The 24,993-nt window shown below is 34.0% G+C and overlaps 1 long non-coding RNA gene and 1 pseudogene across 1 annotated transcript in view; one reads left to right on the forward strand and one right to left on the reverse strand.

Annotated features, from left to right (window-relative positions):
* LOC118022323 overlaps positions 1-14,270 on the reverse strand; it is a 38,308-nt gene extending 24,038 nt beyond the window's left edge. The window contains exons 1-2 of the long non-coding RNA XR_004682471.1: positions 14,191-14,270; positions 1,889-2,039 (exon numbers count right to left, since the gene is read on the reverse strand). This is a non-coding gene — a long non-coding RNA (uncharacterized LOC118022323). The remainder of the gene's footprint in view (positions 1-1,888; positions 2,040-14,190) is intronic.
* On the forward strand, positions 13,917-15,112 carry LOC118022322 (annotated as a pseudogene).
* Positions 15,113-24,993: the final 9,881 nt, after the last annotated feature.

Consider the following 24,993-nt stretch of genomic DNA (forward strand, 5'->3'; position numbering starts at 1 on the left):
CAAATAAATAAAATCTTAAAAAAAAACAAACAAACAACAACTGCAGATTATCATGTGAGTGAAAATAGTATTAAAAATGTTCTGTTTTGGTATTATGTTAGATTCCGGGCAATAGTAAATACCTCCTATTACTTTCAGAATTCAGTTTGTGTCCTAGAAATGTTTTAAATTTCAGGTGCCCATTAATTGATATCCAAAGTCCACCACGTTGTCAGGCTCCAACCCTTTCCCTTTTGTATCATGAAAATGGTGGAGATGTTTTTGTCACTAGGTTTGGGAGAAATTCTTTAGTATGCTTCTGTGTTTCATTAAAATTCATAGCATCTAACCTCAGTTGGGCCTTTTGTTCTGAACAGTGTTCTTTTTATTCAGACAGAAATAAGTCCCTATCCAGTTCTCGTTGTGGGTATTGCAAGATTTTCACTTCTCTGAAGGTCCTAAGGCCATGCTGACCCTCTCACCATTAGAGCGAGTTCAACTTGCTTCCTAATTTACAAATAAAGCCATCCGTTATGAACTTCTTTCGTGTCACTCCCCATCCCTGTCAAAATTTCTTTGCACATTTTCCATGATTGCTTATTATTTTTCTTTTCAAAGGATGAAATGTTATTCCCCTTTTCCAAATTAACATCTTCCTGTGCTCCCCAGCCATGACTCCTCCAGCCTATTCTGCTGATAATCCATCACACCTGCATTCCCTTGATCTTGTCCCATTGATCATTCCCTCTTCTATTCTTTCATCTGCTAATTACTCATCTTCTATTTACTGGCTCCCTTTGGCTTTTTGTCAAGACCTTCAATCATGGTCAGTTGTGAAATGTACTAAAACACTTTTCTCCAATTCTGTCACCTGATCAAGCTCCCACTCTTTCCTCAAGAGTGCCTAGAAAATTATTTCCATATTTCTATTTCTAACTTACCATTCAGATAATTGAAATCTCACTTCTACACCACCTTGATTTTATCATTATATCAAAAGTCAGGAATGATTCCCTAATTGTCACATTTAAACTACTGCTTCTAATTTTCCTACTTGATCTTTGCAGTATCAACATTACTGACCAGCATATTATTCTTTAAAATTCTCCCTCAAATACAAAGAAAGTCCTCTCTCTTTTATTTTTTTTCTTTCCTTCTCTCGTAATTCCTGAGTCTTTCACGGATTCAGCATCTTAACATAGGCATATCCTAGTTGTCTGTTTTCAAATTCATTGAATTCTACTCTTTATTATTTCTTTCCTTCTGCTGGGTTTAGGTTTGTTTTGGTCTCCTCCCCCTCCTCTTCCTTCTTCTTTGTTGCCTTAAGGTAAAAGTTTAGATTATTGATTTGAAACCTTTCTTCTTTTCTAATATAAGCATTTGTAAATTTCTCTCCTGGCATTCTTTTAGCTGTTTTGTTGCTTTAGCATTGCTCCAGTGCTTCCTCTCTAAGTACTGCCTCAAATTGTGGTATATTATTTTCATTTAGTTCATTTTTCTTGAGACTTCCTTTTTGACCCACGAATTATTTAGAAATGTTCTGTTTAATTTACAGGTGTTTGAAGATTTTTCTGTTATCTTTTTGTTATTAGTCTAGATTAATTCTCTTATAGTTAGAGGGCATACATGGTATTATTTCATTTCTTTTCAGTTTGTTGAGGTGTGTTTTATAACCCTAAAAATGGTCTATCTTGGTGAGTGTTCCATGTGTGCTTGAAAAGTGTATATCCTGCTATTGTTGAGTGTAGTGTTCTGTAGCTATCAATGAAATCCAGTTGGTTAATGGAGTTGTTTATTCTTCTATATCTGTGCGGTTTTCTGACTATTAGTTCTATCTACAAAAAAAGAAACGTCCTCTACTCTAAATTACTGACCAAATGCTTTACTAAAACTGTGCTTCTGGCCTTACTTTTAGAGTCCATTACTTCTGTGGCAACCTCCTGATCATTGTCCTCTGAGGTTTCTATTTCCTTCCGGCTGAAGCCTTGATATCCTTCCTGTAGTCCTTCCAGCTCTGGTAGCTCCATGGCCACAGAGAGCTGCCGGCACCAGGGTTCACACTGTGAATATATAAAGAACACATACAACTCAATAGCAAATAACGTAAACCCTGATTAAAAAATGGACAGAGAAACGGAAGGAACAGCTTTCCAAAGAAGACAAACAAATGACAGGTACAAAAGAGCATCTTTTCTTAAAAAATTAAAAATAGAACTTTCATGTAATCCAGCAGTCCACTTCTGGGTATATATGCAAAAGAATCAAAATCAGGATCTTATAGAGTATCTACACTCCCATATTCATTGCAGCATTACTCACAATAGTCAAGATATGGAAACCACCTAAGTGTCTGTCAACTGATGAATGGATAAAGGTGTGACATATATATATATAATATCACTGAGCTATGAGAAAGCAGAAAATCCCTCCAATGCGATGACTTGGATAGACCTTGAGAGTATTATGCTAAGTGAAATAAGTCAGAGAAGATAAATACTGTATGATATCACTTATATATGGCATCTAAAAAAGACAAACTCAGAGAAAGAGCAGAGTTGTGGTTTCTGGGGTTGGAGGGTGGAAGAAATGGGGAGATATTGGTCAAAGAGTACAAACTTCCAGTTATAAGATTAATAAGGTTGGGAATCTAATATATAGCATGGTGCTTGTAGCTAATAATACTGTATGATATGCTTGAATATTGCTAAGAGAATAGATCTTAAAGATTCTCACCACAAAAAAGAAATAACCACGTGATGGGCTGGAGGTTGTAGCTAATACTACAGTGGTGATCATTTTGCAATTTATAAATGTATCAAAATAACACGTTATACACCTTAAACTTACATGAGCTTATATGTCAATTATTATATTTCAATTAAAGCTGAAAAAATAAAAAAATAATAAAATTACATGTAGAAGAAACAAACTAATGAAGAAAAATCACATGATCATATCAATTGCAGAAAAACTTTGATTCATTAATTTCCTTGCTTACTTTTTTGGCCAACTTTTTTGTTTCAGTAGAAAAAGGTAATTCAGAAATTTTGAAAGGCATTTTGTTGAACATTGGTATAAATTGGAGAGAAAATACTTTAGATGATTCAGCAGTGAATGAGTCATCAACAGATGGTTTCAATTAAACTTTTTCAAAACACATATTCAGCAAGGGTAAACCAACTAGTTCAGGTACCTGGTTTTTGCATATTTTTTTCTTTTTTAGAAACATAGATCAGTTAATTTGTTTCAGTATTTGGGCAGAATATATTATTAAACATTGTTTTCCTTTCTGTGACTTGTTTTGACCATACAAGAGAGAAATAGGTGATTATATTCAAGGGATTGAATATATAAAGCAGGTCACAAAGTAGGAATATTTAAGCCATATTTGCTTATAAAGGATCTTAATATCTTTGCGAAAACCATGACCTAATAGAAACCCTGGCTAAGATTCTGAATGCTTTGTTCAGGAGAGAGGGAAATGAATAAATGAGATAATACATTTTTAGCCAACTAATCAGCAATATATTTGTTTTCTGTTTTTTGATCACGTATCCCTAAATAGTTTAAATTGTCTAATATTAAGAATGACAGTAAGATTCTAGCAAAACTGTTAACAGGAAGTGCTAAATATTCCCAAGCTTATTTTATAATTCTGGTGTAACACTCAGAGTTCTCCAGAGAAACAGAATGAATAAGATGTATGTATAATATATATAATTTAAGGACTAAGCTTACATGATCATGGGGACTGGCAATTCTGAAATCTGTAGGGCAGGCAGGCATGCTAGAAACTCAGGGTTTCCATGTTATAGTCTTGAGGCAGAATGCCTTCTCTAAGAAACCTCAGTTTTTGCTTTTAAAGTCTTCAGCTGATTGGATGAGGCCCACCTGTACTATACATGGTAAGCTTTACTTAAAGTCAGCTGATGTTTGGTGTGAGCCACATCTATAAAATACCTTCACAGCAACACCTAGAATAGTTTGATTAAATAATTTGGTACTATAGCCTTGCTAAACTGGTACATAGAACTAACCATCACATCTGGTTGTCTGATTTTGTAGTTTGCTTTCTTTTAAAGTGAGATATTTTAGATATTTTAGATATAATATATGTTTATAGTCATTAATTCAGCTATAAATTAATATTATTATTTGTTAATATTAAAATTAATCACTATTCATTACTACAACCAATATATAAGTATTACACATTTTATATTCATTCATTCAACTATTTTTTAATTTAACATTTACTATGTACTAGGTACTATATTTTGTTCTGAGACACCTACAATAAAGATATTATACCCAAACACTTAAGAAGTTGAAATTTCAGGGACACCTGCATGGCTCAGTTGGTTAAGCATCTGCCTTTGTCTCAGGACATGATCCCAGGATCCAGGGATGGAGGCCTACATCGGGCTCCCTGCTCCGTGGGGAGTCTGCTTCTCTCTCTCCCTGTACCCATGCTTGTGCTCTTCTGTGTGCATGCTCTCTCTCTCTCTTGCATGTGTGCAAGCACGCGTTCTCTCTCAAATAAGTACACAAAATCTTAGAAAAAAAGAAGTTTAAGTTTCAGTGAGATGAAATAGTTAAGTCTTGACTTTGTATAGATACACATATCATCCCCAATTTTCAAGTTAAAAAATGCTCTAAAATATATTTCATTCATTAAATATTGCTTAATGACTGCATACTTTAAAGGCTAAAAAAATAAAGTACCTCCCCTCAAAGAGTTTAAAATCTGCTGGGAATCCATTTGACTCTGAATTTTGCCACTATGTGTTATGGGAAAATTACTGTAATTTGAGGTTGAATTTCCTTATCTATGGAATGAGAATTATACTAGATAACATTTCAGTAACATTTCTTTATGGTCTTAAAATAATATTATTTTCAAGATTCTTTGTATAGAAAATTATTCTCCAGTGGGTAAGAATGGATACATTATTTATAATGATTTTATTCTAAGTAGGAAATTAGTTATTAATGGCTTACATACAAGTATTGAGTTCTAGACATATTTTTTCCTGTTTAGATTCACAGCTAAATTGCTTTCATAAAACAATAAAAGTTAACCTCAAAGACTGATAGAGAAAATTAGCATTAAGTAGAAAATGCAGTGGCCGATAGCAGAATGTGGGTTTTAACATGAGGTCAACATTAAATGAAAATTACTATTTTGATATAGTCAACTGGTTATGAACTAGATATAAAAAAATGTTTTAAGAATTTAAGGTTTGAGAATTTAAAAAACTATATTATGTGATAAAGTTTATTATTTGGAAGTCATATTATGTTTGGTCTCCAAATTAAAACTTATTTTCAAAATTTAGCTATTCAAGATTAAAGGAGCTCCTGCACTGTAAAGTACATATTACAAGGAAGTACAGTTCTTAATACTTGTAGGAAGTGATTCACTTTAATTGTTTGTACTCATTTCCATAAAAGACAATTGCCTAGGGCAATGATATTATCATGATGTTATTAGTAGTAGTATGCACATGTTTGATGCTTTACGAATTTGAAGGTAAAGGCACACTATTTTATGTATCCTTTCTTCATGAGGAAAAAGCAAACCTTCTATTCTGTAAGTGAACTGCCTGCAATTCTCAGGACCCACCAAAATTTCATTCTTCATATTTACTTTCTATTTTCATAGCAATGGGAATGGAATGTGATCCTCAGGACTCAGCCATTATCCTGACCTCTGTGTCCGTAGCCTTTGACTCAGGCCTGAGTTCACCATAACTTATTTTTACAACAATTCTGAGATGCAGCCAGACCACTTGGCAATATTTTCACTCCTACTCAGCTTGTTTCAAAATGGGAATTCTCACTGTTTCTCTTCTTAGAGCATTCCTAGTTTCAGCATGAAACCTTTTAAAATAAAACTGCTGTTATGCAAATGACTGAAGACAAAATGCATTTTGTTCAATTCCCAGATTCTGTCTTGATTATTAAGTGCCATAAAGCCCTCTACTTTCCAGGCTTATTCACAAAGTTATTACCCAATCTGGCAATATTTTCTCAAGAAATTTCTGGACAGTATATACTTTTTTATGATGGCAAATCCGTTCACTGTTTTTATAAGCTGCATCATAGAGTAAATCCCCAACATGTGCATCCTGAATACTTGCCTTGTTTGGTCATAAATCATTGGAATTGTTTGTGACTATCAATGAGTCAAAGGGAACATTTCAAGATTTGGGATTGGAATTCTTTCCTTTGACTTTTGCTATTCTCCTATGGTTTTGTTTTGCAGTTTACTATGTGCAGTTTTTCACTCCAGTCCCCCTGCAGCCCTTGTTGGGTTTTTATAATAGTGTGAGTTGATGGTCTTCAAACTTGTAAGCTATCATTTTCTAGTTTTTTCTTCCAAAAACAGTCCACTTCCCTTAAGCTTAGCTCTTGTGTTCTTAAATAAAACTTGAATTGAAGAAATGGCCATATTTCTGACAAGCTGTGAGACTTACCAAGGTCATTTTTGTTTGCTCTATCACTTAAAATACAATCCTACTTACAATTGCCTGGCGTGGATGAGTGCATTTTTTTAATGTACCTAATACCTTTTGACATTGGGAAATAAGAAGCTATGAAAATAAGGTTGATAAACCAGTAAAGAAGTCTCTCCTTAAATGGTCACAATCTGCCAGGAACTGATAAGGAAAAGGATCCTGTGGGGACAATGACAAGAAATTTACAGCCATCAACCCCATGTCAGCACTGGGTGAGAAAACAAATAGAATTCCAGACAATTCAGAACAAATACTACAAATCAGAGAAGATCCCAAAACCTCCTTTCAATCTTACACTTTTGAAAGACAACTAAAATGCACAAAGGATATTGGGCAACTCCACACTAATCGTTACATTGTGCCTTTTCTTTTGTCTTTCTTCTCTTGATCTCAAATTAAATTTATCTTCAGTGAAAAGCTTTTTCTATGGGGTATATCATTTTATCGCCAACGTAAAACACTCAAGAGGATACCGAGGCAGAGTAAGGGTAAGTTAATTATTGCAATTATGTGTTAATTATAATGAATTCTTTTAGAGTAATGAAGTAATGCTTAGCAAATTTCTGTTGAGTCTTTATATACTCTGTTCTAAAGGGTATTGAAGCTATAAAGTGTTATTGGAAAATGATATTGTCAGATGAACTTAAAATATAAATAATCATAGATTGACAGATCACAGATATTGCAATGTGGTTAGTTATTCCTCATGACAGTAAAATATTTTTCACAAACTCTTGTGTAAGAGGTATGTCTCAGATTTCCAATTCATTTTATTTTGACATTAGGATGGGTTACATGACAAATTGTGATGCTATTTCTCACACAGGGTAGATAAAATGAATGGCAACAGATAAGGGACTAATTGGAGCTTGTGAAATACCAGATACTATAGTTTAAAATATTTTCAAAGTAGTTGTGTAGCAAAGGTAGATGAAGAATAAAGGCTAATAACACGAATATTCCTTAATCATCGAGAGAGTGTTGTGTTCAAGACACTCTTCTAAATACCTTACATAGATTACATAATTTAACCTTCTTCTTCCTCCACAAAAAAAAAGACACAATAATGAGGTATTACCATTCACATTCAAGAGATAAAAGAAAACTTTCTTTGGCTGCCATATATTACTTCCTAGGCTGCAAACAACACAACAGACGGCATCCCATGAAGTTAGTGGGATCTTAGATTTAAGGAAGTCAAATAATTTGGGCAAGCACTAAATGAATTTGAACCCATGCTTAATCTCTTAATTTACATTAATGTAAATTTACACGAATGCTTTCAAGACCATTTATATGTCGAAACAAACCTCCCTGGTTGATAAGAATGACTCAGTTGGCATGAATGTGCCAAGATGGAATCTTACCAAAGTCAACCTAGAAGGTAAATGCTATTGAAACACTGGGGGTATGAGGTAGACATATGTTTTTATAATACAAGTATAAAAGTATGTTTGTACAATACAGAAGCATTCTGCTCAATTTACATGCAAAATGATCAAGAAAAAAAAATGCAGCATTTTGTGGAATTTTAAATGAGTAGAAGATCCAGAGTGAAATAGCTCAGTGACAATAATTTTTTTTTCTGAATATCTGTGAAGTAAGAGGAAATAAAGACTCCCTAAAATAGAGGCATGGATATTGATTTTTAATATTTTTTTCTTTTTTTCATATATTTCTTTTTCTTGTCCCAAATTGTGAAATAATATTTTCATTTATATGCTTCTAAACGATTGTGATCCTGAATTCACTGTTCAATGTGTCAATAGTAAAGTGAGTTTCTACAAAGACTTGGTCAAGGTAGTTGATTGTATGAGAATAAACCAGCTTCCAGAAAGAATTAGAGCAATGCTTCCTGAGGGAAATCTTCTCTCTTATTGCTCTGGTGACTGGGCACCTTCTGTAAAACTCAATGTTTTTCAGAAACTCAGAACCAAACGGTCAGCCTCCAGATATCCTCTGGCCAGGAGAGATTGAATTATAGAAAGAACACTTAAAAGCCTGTCTGCTTTTCTTTTAATTAATTTCAGTGGCCTAGGAGAAGAAGAAAATGAAGGTCCAAATAATTTATTCAGAAAAGTAGTAGAGAAATAGAATGGCTTGAAAGTCAGATTATTTGAATCAGTTTACAAACAGCATAAAATTAGCAGAAGGGGGAAACTGAACAAAATGACAATTATTCTAATACAATAAAGAATGTACTATGTTCCAATAATGGTTAAGAAGTGGAAAAATGACTTAAAATAAGTTGATGATAAAGGTAAACTTTTGCAATAAAAATGATAGAGCAAAACAAACTGATATCAATTTAAAATCATGTGAAAAAGACTGAAAGAACTATAATTTCATTATCTTGATTATCACATGGTGTAGGTCAGAAGTTGAGAAAATCTTCTAAATTATGACATTGTATAAAATATGTGGTTTTAATTGTAGCTGAATTAACAAAGATCTTATACTCTTTTCTAATTACAAAATTGGAATATTTTATTAATATAATAAATGTTACAATCATTGCATAATTTTTTTTAAAGATTTATTTATTTGACAGAGAGAGACACAGCAAGAGAAGGAACACAAGCAGGGGAAGTGGGAGAAGGAGAAGCAGACTTCCCACCCAACAGGGAGACCGATGCGGGGCTCGATACCAGAACCCTGGGACCATGACCTGAGCTGAAGCAGACACTTAACAACTGAGCCACCCAGGTGCCCTGCAATCATTGCATAATTTTTAAAAGATATTATCATACAGCCAAATGAAAATATGCAGGTGCAAATTATTTCTTTTCAAATGAACAGTATCTTTACTCACTATTTAATTTAATGCCCATAACTGATTACAGCATTTCTTCCTTCCTTAACTCTCAGTTTGAAAGCAGTGATTTCCCTTTTACAAAGTCATGTTAGAGTAAAAAACATTGACATTGGTCTAGAGAGAGCTTTTATACAATCAAGACTATTACTGAAAGTAATTAGGCTCCCTCTTGGTTAAGGATTACTGACGGAAGCAAGGAAAAATGAACAGACTGTTTTGTAACACAAAATTTACCTACTGCGTGCACAAGTCATTGAACAAATATGTGTGTTTCGTCCTAACATTATCTTAGAAATGTAAGGAAGATAACATTTTGATATACTGAATAAAAATATAAATGCCAAATATGTAAGTAAAATACAGATTTCATTCATTAATTCATTCAGTCAATATATCTGTGGAATAGCTAATATGGTCTTTTTTTCATGGAATTTGTATTAAGTGAATTTTCTTAAAGAGGGTATTCAGAGGTTTAGAATGTTTGCTCTGGAGAATAAGAGAGACAGTTGGTCGAAGACATTGAAAAGAATAACTGAGAGCACAGTTGAGACTGGAAAAGATGTAATTGGTGGGCTGCAAACTAAAATGATTTAATCTAGAGGCATTCAGCGGTTTGTTGGTAGCGGTAGAGATTGCACATAATTTATTGCATTAGTTTGAGATTTAGTAGAACTGCAGATGTTCCTAAAAGTTTTGTGTGAGCTGAAACTGTAAAAAGGATGTATATAAAACTGTAAGAGGTCTGTTAACTAAGTAATGTGAAATTTTCACATCAAAAACATAGATAGGGGGCGCCTAGGTGGCTCAGTCAGTTGGACGTCCGACTCTTGGTTTCAGCTCAGGTCATGATCTCAGGGTCATGAGATCAGCCCTACACAGGGCTCCATGCACCTGGAGTCTGCTTGAGATTCTTTCCTCTTCCCTCTCCTTCCCCTATGCCCCACCCCCCACGCTTGTGTGTTCTCTCTCTCTCTCTCTCCCCCTAAAATAAATAAATAAATAAATAAATAAATAAATAAATAAATAAATAAATAGATAAATACAAATAAGAAAAGTGAGATAGGAACGTTAGAATCAGCAAACTATACTAAGGAATGTGAAAATTGGGATGAGAATCAGACAAAGACATTAACAAATTACATATATATATAATGTATATATGCGTATACATGTCTATATACACATTTATAAGAGATTTTCAAGAGGAAGTTCTTTATCTCCACTTTTAATACTGAGAAAGCTTAAGGTTATTTGTCAAGCAGGGAAACTGTCATTAGAGCTATTCCTGGAATTGCACAGATGAAAACCAGGTTGTAGCAGACTGAAAAGTGAGTAGGAGTTAAGCTGGTAGAAAGAGCAAGCATAAAGAAGGCAATCTCTTCCGACTCAACAGAATGTACGTATTAATGGGAAACTGGGGGCAAAAATTAGGGGATGCCAGACAAAATCTCTCAGATGTCATATTTCCATGTATGAACTTAGGCAAGGACTGACTAAGGAGTGAATTCAGTATACAAGTAGAAAGTAATTGGTTCTGCTCTATCAATGTTGGCAGTGAGAAAAATCCCACTCTTTTTTTTATTGTGGTAAAATTCACATAACATAAAATTAACCTGTAAAGAGAACAATTCGTTGGCATTTAGTACATTCACAATGTTGTGCAACAAAAAGCCAAACTTTTAATCAGTGTAGTCTGTTTTGAAACATAAAAACAAATAGCTTGAAGAAATCAGATAGGAAAACTATTTGACTCTAGAGAATATACAAGCAAAAGGAAATAAAAATGAAAATCTGAGATAGGTATTGGAATGATTTTAGTCTGTTGACTAATGGCTTTAAATATGGTCTAAGATAAATAACAAAGTGCTGTTCCAGCTAATCAAGAATTGTGGCAAAGCCATGGTTTTCATGATAGTTTTATGTCTCCTTACAGTTGTGTGTGTTTGATTGTCCAAGTCCTTTCTTATCTTGGAGTTATAAATCTTTTAGAACATGTTAGGTTTTGTTTTGTTTTTTTTTTCTCTTCTACAACAGGCTATTGAAAATCAACATTTAAAAAATAATTTTTAAAAACAGAGTTGTAAATTGATTTTCCTAAACCTACAATTAGAGAAATTATTTCTAGGAATTACATTTGACCCAATTAAAGCTCAGGAAAGGATTTTGGTGTTTGGAGAAAATTGAATGATATGGAAGAAGTGCCGCATATGAGTGATGGGATTAGGTCCTGGTTGTTTGGGGAGAAACAACAGAGCCTACTAAGAAATGTGGAAAAGAGAAGAGGGGTCTTGAGGATGAAGCAGAGTAAAGGAGATGCCGATGAGCCCAGCTGCTTATTGTCTTTAATAGGAAAAGTTAGTTGAGTGTTTACACTCCTTTCTTTTATTAAAAACATGATGACCTGAGCTGACTCCCATAGTTTCCTTTCTGCTACAAACATGAGATCATAGGTAAAATAACACTCTAAATATAATAATCTAGTCAAACACAAAGAAATGAAAAACTTAAGGAGTAGAAAGAATAATAAAAATTAATATGCTGTGAGCTGATGACCCTATAATCTGTAGTGATTTTAGCCCTATATTTAGGCTTTCAAGGCTGAAGCCTAGCCTTTTAATCTACACAGGAAGACAAGAAAGATGGCCCCAGGCTGTTGAGGTGGTTAAACTCCACTTTCTAATTCTGTGTAAAATACTGCTTGAAAAATCCTTTCATAGATACGTTCCATCCATTAAAAGTGAACTGGGAAAACTCTACACACAAACAAAGAGTTGGCCTCAAAATTTCTGTTTTGCCTAGAGTCTTGAGTATAAAGATATAAAGGCAGTTGGGAAAAATCAAAGCCTTGGAGCAAACACATCTAAACCTAGTTTTCAAATTTATAATCTTCACCTACAAGTTTTCCTAGAATATTGATATCTATATAACCTTGTCAGAAACAAGGAAACTGAAAGAATATAATCATATATGTTCGATGAAAATTAATTCATAGAGTGCAATTATAAAACATGACAAGTGAGCCTCCATGAGGGTACTAGTAGATGCAAGAAATAGAAATTGACCTTAAAAGCTAAAATCATAGAATAATAAGGAAACCATTAAATATATACACTTAAAACTTTTGAGGAGCTAATAAAGGAAGAAAAGAACAAATCTGGAAAAATAAAATAGAACTTGTAAGTAGTATGCGTATAATAACTGAATGGAAACTCAATGGAAAGACTAAAGGGGTTAGTTGGAGCTAAACAGATAATTTGTAAACTAGGAGATGGATCTAAGGAAATAGCTCCACGTGCCACACAGAAAGTAAGCAGCCGGTGATAGTGACTGGCAGTGAGCACGAAGTATTTTCTGGAATGTTTGTAATCTTTGGTTTCTTAAACTGGAGGCTGGTTAAATGGACACTTTGTGAAAATCCCTAGAGTTGTACAATTAAGAGTAATCTATTTTTATAAAGAGGTAAAAAAATGTTAGGTACAAGTACACAAAATTTGGAATATATATAACAACTGAAATTATAATGGGGAAAAGAAAATATAAAAATTTCTATCAATTTTAAAGAAGTCAAAAATGGAGTAAAAAGAACAAATAAAACATGATGAGTAGATATACAAAACAAAGTGATTGAAATAAGTCCAAATATAAATTTACCTCTTTAAATACAGAGAATGTTAGATTTGATAGAGTAACACATTTTATTTAAAAGAATCATACCTAAAATATAATGACTAAGAAAGTTTAAAATTCAAGAAATGGTAGAGGATCTGCCAGGTCCTGGCATATCGCAATCTTAATATATAATAAATATGCTTTTATACAGATAAAGGGAGTCATTCATGACAAAAAAATAATTCATCAGGCAGACATTGTATAATTCTACTTGAATATCTGTAATTCAGGATTGACTAGAAAATAAAAATATTTGCATACAAAAAATGAGAGGCTTTAACACTGTTGAAAGAATTAATAGATGAATTTCAACAAAGAAGACATAAAGCTCAGAAGAAAGAAGGGGCATGTAAGAAACAAAACATACAATTGAAAATTTATGTAATATTCTCCATATTATGAGTTAAAATTAAATTTAAAGAGTCACTGAAAATTACAAAATATCAATAACTGAATGGAAAAGATACATTTTTATAAATATTTGTGAAATGTAGCAAAAATTTACACTCTTAAGTGAATTTCTTTAAAAATGGAGAAAATTCAGAATAAATGACATAAGCGTTTAACTCAAATAGTGAAATAATATCAATAATAGTGCTCCCACAAAATCTAGAAATGTACAAAATCTATACTATAAAAAAATCTGTTATTATTTCTAGAAAACAAAGAAAAAACAATATTTTTTATAAAGCCAGTTTTTCTTAGAGGCTAATAAAAGAGGAAAAAATTTGAGAAGGATAGATCAACAAAGAAAGACAGGAGACACAATTTGAAAATAATGCAGATTCTCAAAAGAAGAAATTTTGGTTGCCAACAGCAATTTCAGTCCATTTCAGAGAGTTCCAGCCTGCCCTTTCTGACAACCTACCCTACAGATTCCACACTTGCCTCACTGACCGCCACAATCACATGAGCCAGTTTCTAAGGGCTTGCAGATGGTTCAGGGGCTGTAGAGAGTGTCCAGAAACCAGCAGCGACAGCAGGAAGGCAACAGTAAGCGAAGCTATCTCAGCAGAGAACAGAGCAGGAGGATGGCTGCCAGCAACATTTCTAACAGCAGTCATAGTAAAAAAGTCCAAGGAGGCGTTGATATATATCACCTTTTGAAGGTACAGAAATCTAAAGAACAGGAAGGATTCATTAATTTGGAAATGTTGCCCCCTCAAGCTAAGCTTTACCATCTTGTTTTACCTGAATGCAACTGACCTTTGCTTAATTTCATGTGTTTGGCAGGACCTTGCAAAAGATGAACTTCCCTGGCAAGCGTTGTGTAAATCCACTTGAGGTCACTGTTCCATATATAAGAACCCACCTCTAGGATTTTCTTTCAGAAAATTGTATATGCAGCTGGATGAAGGCAACCTCACCTTCACTGCTAACCCAGAGGACGGAGTAAACTACTTTATGTCCAAGGGTATTTTAGATGATTCACCAAAGTTTATCTTCTGTACAAGAACACTGAGTTGGGGAAAACAAACAAACAAACAAAAAACAAAACTGAGATTCTATCTTGCTGAAAGAAGAGATGTCTTGGATGACCTTGTAACGTTGCATAACTTTAGAAATCAATTCTTGCCCAATCCACGGAGAGAATTTTTTCATCATGTCTATGCCCCTGGAGAGTGTGTGGGGAGTTCTTGAAACTCTCCTAACAAAGTTCTCACATAGGTTCTGTGCTTGTAACCCTGATTTAATTCAAGAACTTGGCCTTAGTCTTGATGCAGTCTATATACTGTGCTACTCATTTTTTTCTTAAGTTTATTTGTTTTAAAGAGAGAGAGTGGGGGGAGGAGCAGAAAGAGATGGAAAAAGAGAATCTCAAGCAGACTTCCCGCTGGGCGGGGAGCTTGATGTGGGACTCAATCTCATGACCCTGAGATCATGACCTGAGCTGAAATCAAGAGTGGACACTCAACTGGCCAAGCCACCCAGGAGCCCCCTCAGTGCTACTCTTTGATTCTACTTTCTATTGACCTCACTAGCCCTCACCTGAAGAACAAAATGTCAACAAGAGAATTTATTCTAGATACCTGTCATGCTGCTCGAAACATTAGTAAAGATTTTGTAGGGCACTTTTATAACAACATCTACCTTATTGGCCATGTAGCTGCATAAAAACATAATTGCTAGGACTTCAACTATTAACTTCAAACTAAAGATACCCAAGGACTTATTAGCAGATATGGGGGTTACAGTAGAGCTGGTCATTCTAGCCTCTGTATACAATCAAGCTCAAGCATACACCTTTTTTTTTTTTTCTTTTACTATTTCCTTTTTTAGTAATTTCCTTGGGGAACTAGAGAATTTTGTAGAGTTTTTCTTAATTTTGCTTATCATGTTTTACACAAAGCAGAGCCATTGTCTCACATAGCTGTTTAAGAATGTTAAACTGACATCCTCTAAAAAATGGTCCATTTGTGCATTAGATTTGCTTGAGAAACTATTCATTTCCATTATTTTTTAGAATACTAGGTCATGTGTACATATTTAATTGAAGAGATTTATAATCACAATTATTTTATTGTAAAGATTTTAACTAACGCTTTCCCTTTTTCTCTCAAAATAAATAAATAAATAAAAACAGTGGGGACAAAATTATAGATACAATAGGATAAAAACAAAAACAATGGAAGAAAGTTTTGCTTTTAATATTAAGAACTAGAAAAAACTTAAACATCTATTAACAGGAATTGATAAACAAATTTTGCATAGTGATAGAATGGAATATTACATAGCAAAAGTTGGTGGACATGTATTTATATGGATAAATGTCAAATATAAGGCTACATAAAAATTCGATTTGAAGAATACATATAGCATGCTACCAACTGAATGAAATTTTTAAACATACAAAATAACATCAGCTTTGAATCTTATGTCTTCAGAGTATTCTATCTATTCCCCTCTTTTTTACTGTCATCTAAAGCCCTGAAATCAGTTCCCAGTATTAGTGTATTATTTTGACTTCTACATTCTTATCATTCTCTCTAATATTACTACTGTCATAATTCTTGATGATTTTAAGATCCACAAAGATAATCCTTGCAATTCCCTGGCATTTCAGTTTCTTGAAGTTCTCTTATTCAATGATCTTCACACCCCCTCCACCACTCACTGCCACGGATAAACGCTCAATCCTGAGCACTCCGGCCATCACTTCCTGTCTCTGTGACTAAATATCTCTGGTATGGCCACATCTTTGATCTTGCTATGATTTACTGTGTTAGTTTTCTAGGGCTATTATATAACAAAGTTTCACAGACTGAGTGGTTTAAAACAACAGACATTTATTCTCTCACAATTCTGGGGACCATAATCAAGAGTCAAGAAATCCATAATCAAGGGAAGCTTTTAGGGAAGAATCCTTCCTTGTCTCTTTTAGCTTTTCGTGGTTTCTGACCTTCTCAGTGTTTTTTGGTTTGTGGCAGCATAACTCCATTCTCAACTTCTGTCTTCACATGGCTGTCTTACCTCTGTGTCTGTGTCAAATTTCCTTTCTCGTAAAAGGTCATCAGCCATTAAATTAGGTCCACCCAAATCTAGCATGACCTTATCTTAACTTGATTACATCTTCAAAGACTATTTCCAAATATGGTCACATTCACAGGTACTAGTTAGGTTAGGACTTGAACATACGTTTTGGGGGACACAGTTTGACCTAGAACACTTACAATGCATCGGTCCTAACATTTTCTCTGTTCCTCACATGTAGCATGCCTTGATTCTCTATTACTCAGTTTAGAAATCCAAACTTCTTGACCCTCTCTGATTTCATCATGCTATTATGTAAAAAAATTGCTAACTTTTTTGTTATTCCACATATACACTTGTATACCACAAGTGGCTGGAAAACACACGCATACACACAATCTGTTTTCACTTAAAATTTCTTTCTTTTTTTTTTTTTTTAAAGATTTCATTTATTTATTTGACAGAGAGAGAGACAGCGAGAGAGGGATCACAAGCAGGAGGAGTGGGAGAGGGAGAAGCAGGCTTCCCGCAGAGCAGGGAGCCCGATGCGGGGCTCAATCCCAGGATCCTGGGATCATGACCTGAGCCGAAGGCAGACGCTTAACGACTGAGCCACCCAGGCGCCCTTCACTTAAAATTTCTAATCATAAAACTTTATTATGTGCTTTGAATCATATTACATTCCATTATTCCGTTTATACTTGTCAGCTGCCCCACAAGTATTTCATCCCTTCTTTTCCCTCAAATTTCCAGCCCACTTCCTACTACCTCATTCTCAGCTAATTCACTGAGTTCACTGAGAAGATAGGGACAATCAGAAGAGAATTTCCACAAGCCCCCACAACTATTTGCAGTAATCCACCTGCATCTGAGCTTATACGGTGTCCTTTACCACACATCTTCACCCTCTCACCTTGTGAACTAGAGCTCATTGTCTATCATAGACAGTGTCTTTGCTTAGCAATTTCCCTTCTCTTTTCACTGACTTTCCCTCTTTACTGGAATTTTCTATAAGTGCATAGATATGGATTTGTTTCATACATAAAAAATAAAAACAAAAACAAATAAACAAACAAACAACCTTTCTTTACTTTACATTCCTTCCAGGACTGCTCCATTTATCTCTTTGCCTATACTCACTTTTTCCAACTTTCCTTTTCCCATTCACTACTGAACCTCCACCAACAAGCTTTCATTGCCACCACTCAACCAAAATGGCTCTTCTCAAGGTCACTGATGACTCTCAATAGGAGAATTCCATGGAGAATTCAAATGGAGAATTCCATTTGATCTACTATCATCATTTGATGTATATGTGGCTTTGAGGAAATTGTACTCTCTGGGTTTTCCTTCTTTCTAAAAGGATAATTCTTTCATTTACATTAACTGCTTTCTCCCTGTCTCACAATCACAATGTTTGGGCTTACTGAGGATCAGTATTTGGACTTCTTTTCTTTTCTATTTATGCTAATAATTCCCTTGGTGACCTTTAAATGCCATTTATATGTTAATGCCTCCCAATTATATACCTGCAATCTTCTTTCCCCTGCCATTCAGCTTCACATATACAGCTACCCCTTTGACATCTTCACTTGGAATGTCTAACACACACAGTTAATTTACCATGTTCAAAACTGAGCTCCTGATTGGTTTATCACACTGTCTCTACACATGCTCTATCTATAGATTTTTTAGAAAACTTATGTTAGTGGTAGCTCTTTCTAACTGCGGAGGACTAAATCCTCCACCTGAGCCACCATTATCTTTCATCTGGATTACTACAATAGTCTCCCAAGTGACCTTTTTGCTCTCCATCTTTGTCTCTACCCGCCCCCCACAGTTCATTGTTAATGTACCAGAATTTTCCTGTCAAAAGTGTGACTCCGATCATGCTTCTCTTTTGCATAAAAGACTACCAAGGGCGCCTGGGTGGCTCAGTTGGTTAAGCGACTGCCTTTGGCTCAGGTCATGATCCTGGAGTCCCAGGATCGAGTCCCGCATCGGGCTCCCTGCTCAGCAGGGAGTCTGCTTCTCCCTCTGACCCTCCTCCCTCTCATGCTCTCTCCATCTCATTCTCTCTCTCAAATAAATAAATAAAATCTTAAAAAAATAAATAAATAAAAGACTACCAAAATGTTTCCATCTCACCAAGAGTTGAGAGTCCCTACAATGGCCTATAGTTCCAGCCTACATCTTTTATATGGCTTCATACTTTCATTTTTCTGGCTTTATCTTCTCCTAATTTCTTCCTATATTCCTATTTTTATTTACTGTACTTTATACACATCTAGTATAGTTTTACCCCAAGACTTTGCTTTCTTCCCTGCCTGCATTGTTGTTCCTTGCTTACCTATATGGCTCACTCTTTCATTTCCTTTACCTCCTTACTTAAAAAGCACATTGTCCATGAAACTTTCCTTAACACAGACCACACTTCTTTTTTATCTCTTAACCTCATCTAACATATTATATATTTTAGATATTTATATTAACTGGCTACCTTACCATAATGTTAGCTTCAAGAGAAGAAGGGTTTTGATCTATGTTCTTTCTTTGTTCTATGTCCAATATCTAGAATAGGACATGACAGTGCTCAATTAATAATTGTTGGTTGAATGAATGAATGAATAATACATGCGTGTATGTGTGTGTGAGAATAAGTATGAAAATCTATCCAGGGGAAAAATAAACACCAAATTCAAGGGAAAAGTAGATCCAAATTCAAGAGACACTTCTCTTAGGCAGGATGAATCCAGGAAGAGCCAGCAATCTGAGGAGTACACAAGAAGCTTCAACAACATTTGTGCTTTTTTATTTCTTTAACTGAGCAATGAATATATGAGTGTTTGTTATATTATTATTTGCATATTTTTAGATTTAAAATTTATAAAATTGTTATATGAAGATAATAACTTGTTAATCATACTGTAATATAATTATTAAACTAGTTGGATAAAAACTCTTTCAGTATGACATCAAGTAGACATCTTGAAAACTAGTTTTATAATTTCCACACATATGTTGAAAGATAAATCGCTTGAGAATATCAAGATTTAAAAGAATACTATAAAAATTTATAACAATAAATGTGAACATTTATATTAAATGGATATTTTCTAGGGGCACTTGGGTGGCTCAGTTGGTTAAGCATCTGCCTTCGGCTCAGGTCATGATCTGATCCAGGAGTCCCTGGATTGAGCCCCGCATCGGGCTCCCTGCTCAGCAGGGAGCCTGCTTCTCCCTCTGCCCTTCACCCACTCATGCTCTCTTTTTCAGTCTTGCTTTCTTTCAAATAAATAAATAAATAAATAAATAAAATCTTTAAAAATAAATAAGTGGATATTTTCTAAAAATATAAATCCAGAAATTTGACTTGAAAAATAAATAGAAACATTGAATAGAATCATTAATGAAAAATCTACAACCAAAATAATACTAGTTTAAGATACTTTTAGAGGGGAGTTTTAACCAATCTTTAAGGAGCAGAAAACTTCTATATTATACAATCTGTTCCCAAAATGGACAGACGAGGAACACCTATCAACTTCTCTTATGGTGTATGTATAAACTTGATTTTTAAAAAATTCTTGACAATATAAAAGTATAAAAAAATTCAGTCCCATTTAATAAATGGACAAAAAGCCAATACCATAAGCGAAATATTAATACATTAAACTAATTGCTTTTTAAAAATTTACTTCATGATAAAATAGAGTTAAATCTTGATACTAAATGATGATTTAGTATTCACTATATTAATAGATTAAAGAAGAAAGAACATATGGAACCCTCAAGTGAGGAAAGAAAAAAATTCGGGGTGCCTGCGTTAGTTAAGTGACCAATTCTTGACTTCGTCTCAGGTCATGATCTCAGGGTCATGAGATGGAGCCCCGAGTCTGGCTCTGTGCTCAGAGGGTAGTCTGCTTGTCCTTCTGCATCTCCCTCTGCTTGTGCTCCACCCCCCAAATAAATAAATAAATAAATAAATAAATAAATCTTTTAAAAAAAGAAAAAAATTCATAATATTGAACAGTCACTTATGATAGAAATGTGAAATTTTTAATTGAAAGATTTCCTTAATTTGTTAAAAGGTATTTACCCATTACCTTCAGCAAACCTCATAACTAATAATAAAATAATAGCAGTATCTCCTTTGAAAACAGGAACAAAACACAATTTTTTTTTCTCTTTAACCTTCTGGGGGTTCTAACCAGTGTAGAGAGGATTATGAATTCAATTTTGAATAGAAGTAGTAAAAGCAAATATTCTGCCATTGTCTTAATCTTAGGGTAAAAGCAAATATTTTTGCTTTGGTTCCAATCTTAAGGTGAAATATCCAGTCTTTAATATGAAGGATAATGTCAACTATAGATTTTTTGTAGATAACTCTTATCTATTTGTGTTTCATTTTGCATACTTTCTATTGTTTTTCCTTGAAATTGATATATCTTTTCTACTCCAAGATATGATCTTTCATTAATCTCATTCTGTGTATAATTTCATCTCAGATATTGTTTTTACCTCTAGAATTTTTTCTTTTTAACATATTAAAACACGTTAACATGTTTTTAATGTTAATATGTTAACATAAAAAATATGTTAACTTTTTAACATACAGTTACATTAATGGCTTAATGTCCTTTTCCTCAAATCCTAACATCTGTGTCAGTTCTTTCAGTTTCCAGGAATTGTTTTTTCCTCTCTTTAAAGGTCATATTTTCCTCTTTCTTATCATAACTGGTTCTATGATTGGATGCCAAACATTTCAAATATTATATTCAAATGGTACATATAATTTTGATTTTCTGTAAATATTTGATCTTTGTTCCAGGAGAAGGGTTAGTTACCTAGAAAGAGTGAATCCATTTTGGTCTTGCTTTTGTGATTTTTTTAGGTGGTTCTAGAGTAGTGCTAAGTATTGGGCTCATTATTCCCCATTCCCGAGGCAAGACTCCTGAGTCTTCCACTCAATGCCCTATTAATCTTGAAATTTTCCAGTCTGGCTGGCGGGAACAGATATTATTCACTACCCTATGTGAGCACCAGGCACTGTTCCCTCTAATCTTTTTGAATGTTCTGCCTCCACATGCTCATGTATTTCTTTCACATGCATGAGCTGCTCAGGCCTTTGCTGAATACTTGCGGGGAGACTCACTGCAGATATTTGAAATTTCTCCCAGGGCATTTCTCTCCTCTCCAATGATCTCTCTCGGAAACTATAGCCATTTAGTTCTCCCTGGGGTCTCTATTCAGCTGTTTCAACTCAGGGAGTCTTCAGGGCTCTGCACCAGGCTTGGAAGTGTTCTCAAGTCAATACCTGGGATAGGTGTCTTCTGGTTTGCTTCTCTTTCAGGTGTCACTCTCTTCTGTTGTCTAACGTTCCATGTCTTAAAGACTATCTTTTTAAGGCAGTGAAAATACTCTGTCTGCTAGCATAAGGATGGATCGATGTCATTATACATTCATCCAAATCCGTAGAATGTACAATACCAGGAGTGATCCCTAATGTAAACTATGAATGATATAGGTGATTATGATGTGTCAGTGTAGGTTCATCGATTGTAACAAATGTACCATTTAGTGGGGGTATTGATAATGAGGGACACCATGCCTGTGTGGGAGCAAGGGAGAGATGAAAAATCTCTGTACTTCCCTTTCAATTTTGTTGTCAATCTAAAACTGTTCTAAAAAATAAAGTCTTAATTTAAAAAACAAAAGACACACTACCAGAAAAAATAGGTAAAAAAGACAAAAGGAGGAAAATAAATGATAAATATGTAAATGTTTTTCAACTTTGTAAATCAAGAAGCACAAATTAAAGCAGCAAGTTCTTCCCATCACTCCTTTAAAAATGGCCAGATGCTTTCTCACATACTACTGGTAAAATGTAATTTAATACAATGTTTCTGCAAAAAATTTTGGAAAATGCATTTCAAAATATGCAAAAACCCCTTTGTTGTTGTTTCTTTCTTTCTTTTTTTGTCTGTGCTTTTTGGTTGTTTCCAGTAGGATTATAAATCTGTTCCTTGTTATTATATCTTCACCACGGCTTGTGTTTTATCACCTGCAATTTTAAAATATATTTACTCTTTGTTTTCATTTCACTTTTAAAGTGCTTTTTCCTCTCTTTTGTTTTTCTCATTTCTCTAATATTTTTATATATCCCCTTTCACCTTCTCGTGTTTGTTCCTTACTCTTTTTTTTCCCCCCCTGTGGTCTCTCTTTGCTCTTCTGCTTTGTTTTCTTGCCAGTCCCCTCCCAGTATCTCTTTCCTGATACCTGACAGGTCTTGTATACCTTTGGTCACCTAGACATATTTTTTTTTTTTTTTTAAATATTGTAGGTTTGCACTCATATCATTTTGTTACATTGTTTTTGTTAATTTTGTTTTATTAATTTTATCTTCCTTAGGTTTAATTTGCCTAATGATCCTAGTCCTGACTATAATAAAATGTGCTAAAAATTCTTTGAAAGCAGTGCTGGAGTTAATGCTGTATTTCTAGTTTAGAAAGAGATACCCCTATTCGAGTAGCTTTTATAATAAATTTCCCAGTGGTCTTGACCAGTAGCTTACGTGTTTAGCTATTTGTTTATTTATTTATTTATCTTTTGATCCCTTTCACCCATTTCTCTCACCTCCTACCCCCTGTGTCTGGCATCCACCAATCAGTGTTCTGTACCTATGAGCTTGGGGTTTTGTTTGTTTGTCATTTGATTCCACATATAAAAGAAATCAGAAGGTATTTGTCTTTCCCTGTCTGACTTACTGCCTTGAGATACACGTATGCTGTCACAAATAACAAGATTTCATTCATTTTTTATGGCTGAATAATATCTCTGGGTGTGTATGTGTGTGTGTACCTACTTCAATATAGTTTTCTTCTCATTTGCCTGATTTGTAGTCATGACTCAGCCAGCATTTAGGATGCCTTAAGAAAAAAAAAAATTGTTCTATATGGAGCTGTAGACTCAGTATGTCTGTTGGAAGAGGTGAGTTCAGAATCTTCGTATGTCACCATTTTGAACAAGAACCTCTTCTAGATACATATTTCTGAGCCTTTACATATTGAATTTTAGCCAATCTTTCAATGGTTGCATAATTTAAAAAATTTTTCTTCACTAATATATATTAAATTACTGCATCTTTGTTGCTATGAATTCCTGGTGTTTTTCCATTATTCATTCGAACATATAGTTTATTTGTATCTTTTTTTTTCTTGTAATACACGTGCATGGAGTTAGATTTTATTCTATTTATATTATTATTATTATTATTATTATTATTATTTAGCATCTCATGTTTAAATAATGAGGGTTTACCAGAACAAAAAAAAATAGCTGGAGCACATTTTCAAACTTCATGGTTTTTTCAAGCATTTGCTATCAGTGATACCCTCCTACACTCTTTGAACTGAAGGTCCACTGTCTTTGTCCTATTCATTTTCAAAGCTGTAGTTAGTATTTGTTCTATACATGAGCCATTTTCCCTTGTAAGAGATTATGAGCTTGATATATCTGAAATTCTCAGGAGGATATGCTGAAATAGCAATATTCAATCTTCTATACCTGCTCAGAGGTTTTTGCATTGCAATTAGCCTCTGTGAGGAATTTTCCCAGTTTCACCAGTTAATTCTCATTGCATCTATCCAGATTTCCACTCAGGATAAAACATATTATATTAAGTGGTAATACTTTTTTGGCTTTTGGGGGAGGGAGAGGTATTTCCATAATCTATGGTTATTCTTATATTGTATTTTCATTCTCTCAGCTGCTATTCTATTGCTACTGTTTTGGTGGTTTGGTCAACGTAACCTTTACTCTGAGATTTGTGAGGATTCTTATTGCCTACTTTTTGAAAGAAGTAATGAATACTTTTTTTTCCTGTCATGTTGATTTGCTTGGATTTTAGAAGGAATTGGGGGATAATTTAAAAACAGTCAAGTTCACTCTATGTATAATTTTGACAAAATAAAGCAAAAATTAAAAGAGAAAAAGAAAATTTAATTTAAAAAAGATCAATAATCATAGCAAGAAATACTGTTACACAAGAATAAATTGAACAAAGGGAAGGTAGTATACTTGTGGGAAAATCTTGTAAAGCTACTTACTGAAATAAATCAAAGAATGCTAACTGAGTGAAAACACAGATTGCGTCTGTGGGTGGCTAACCTCAACATTGTAAAGATGCCAGTTCTGGCCAAGAAAATCTATTCATTCACTGAATTTCACAGAATTTGATTAAACTCTTCCTGAAATGTATGCAAAGGTGAAAAAAGCCAAGATTAGCTATAACATTGAAAAAGAAGACAGATAAAAGGAAGCTTATGAACACTTACTTTAAGGATGGTTTTTGTATGATTACAAAAATATATATTATGTATTTGTTAGTAATACACAAAAGAAAATTTATGTATACTTACATGGTAAATTTATTCAAGCAAGGGCTGGATTATCACAAAACTGAAATCATGTTTATTTTAGTGAAGTAAAGGTGAGAAATAAGATTATAAAGATATTTAAGAGACTTCAAATTCTTTT

Source organism: Mirounga leonina, unplaced genomic scaffold (genome assembly GCF_011800145.1).
Source record: "Mirounga leonina isolate KUSES-001 unplaced genomic scaffold, KU_Mleo_1.0 Mir_176, whole genome shotgun sequence".
Lineage (NCBI taxonomy): Eukaryota > Metazoa > Chordata > Mammalia > Carnivora > Phocidae > Mirounga > Mirounga leonina.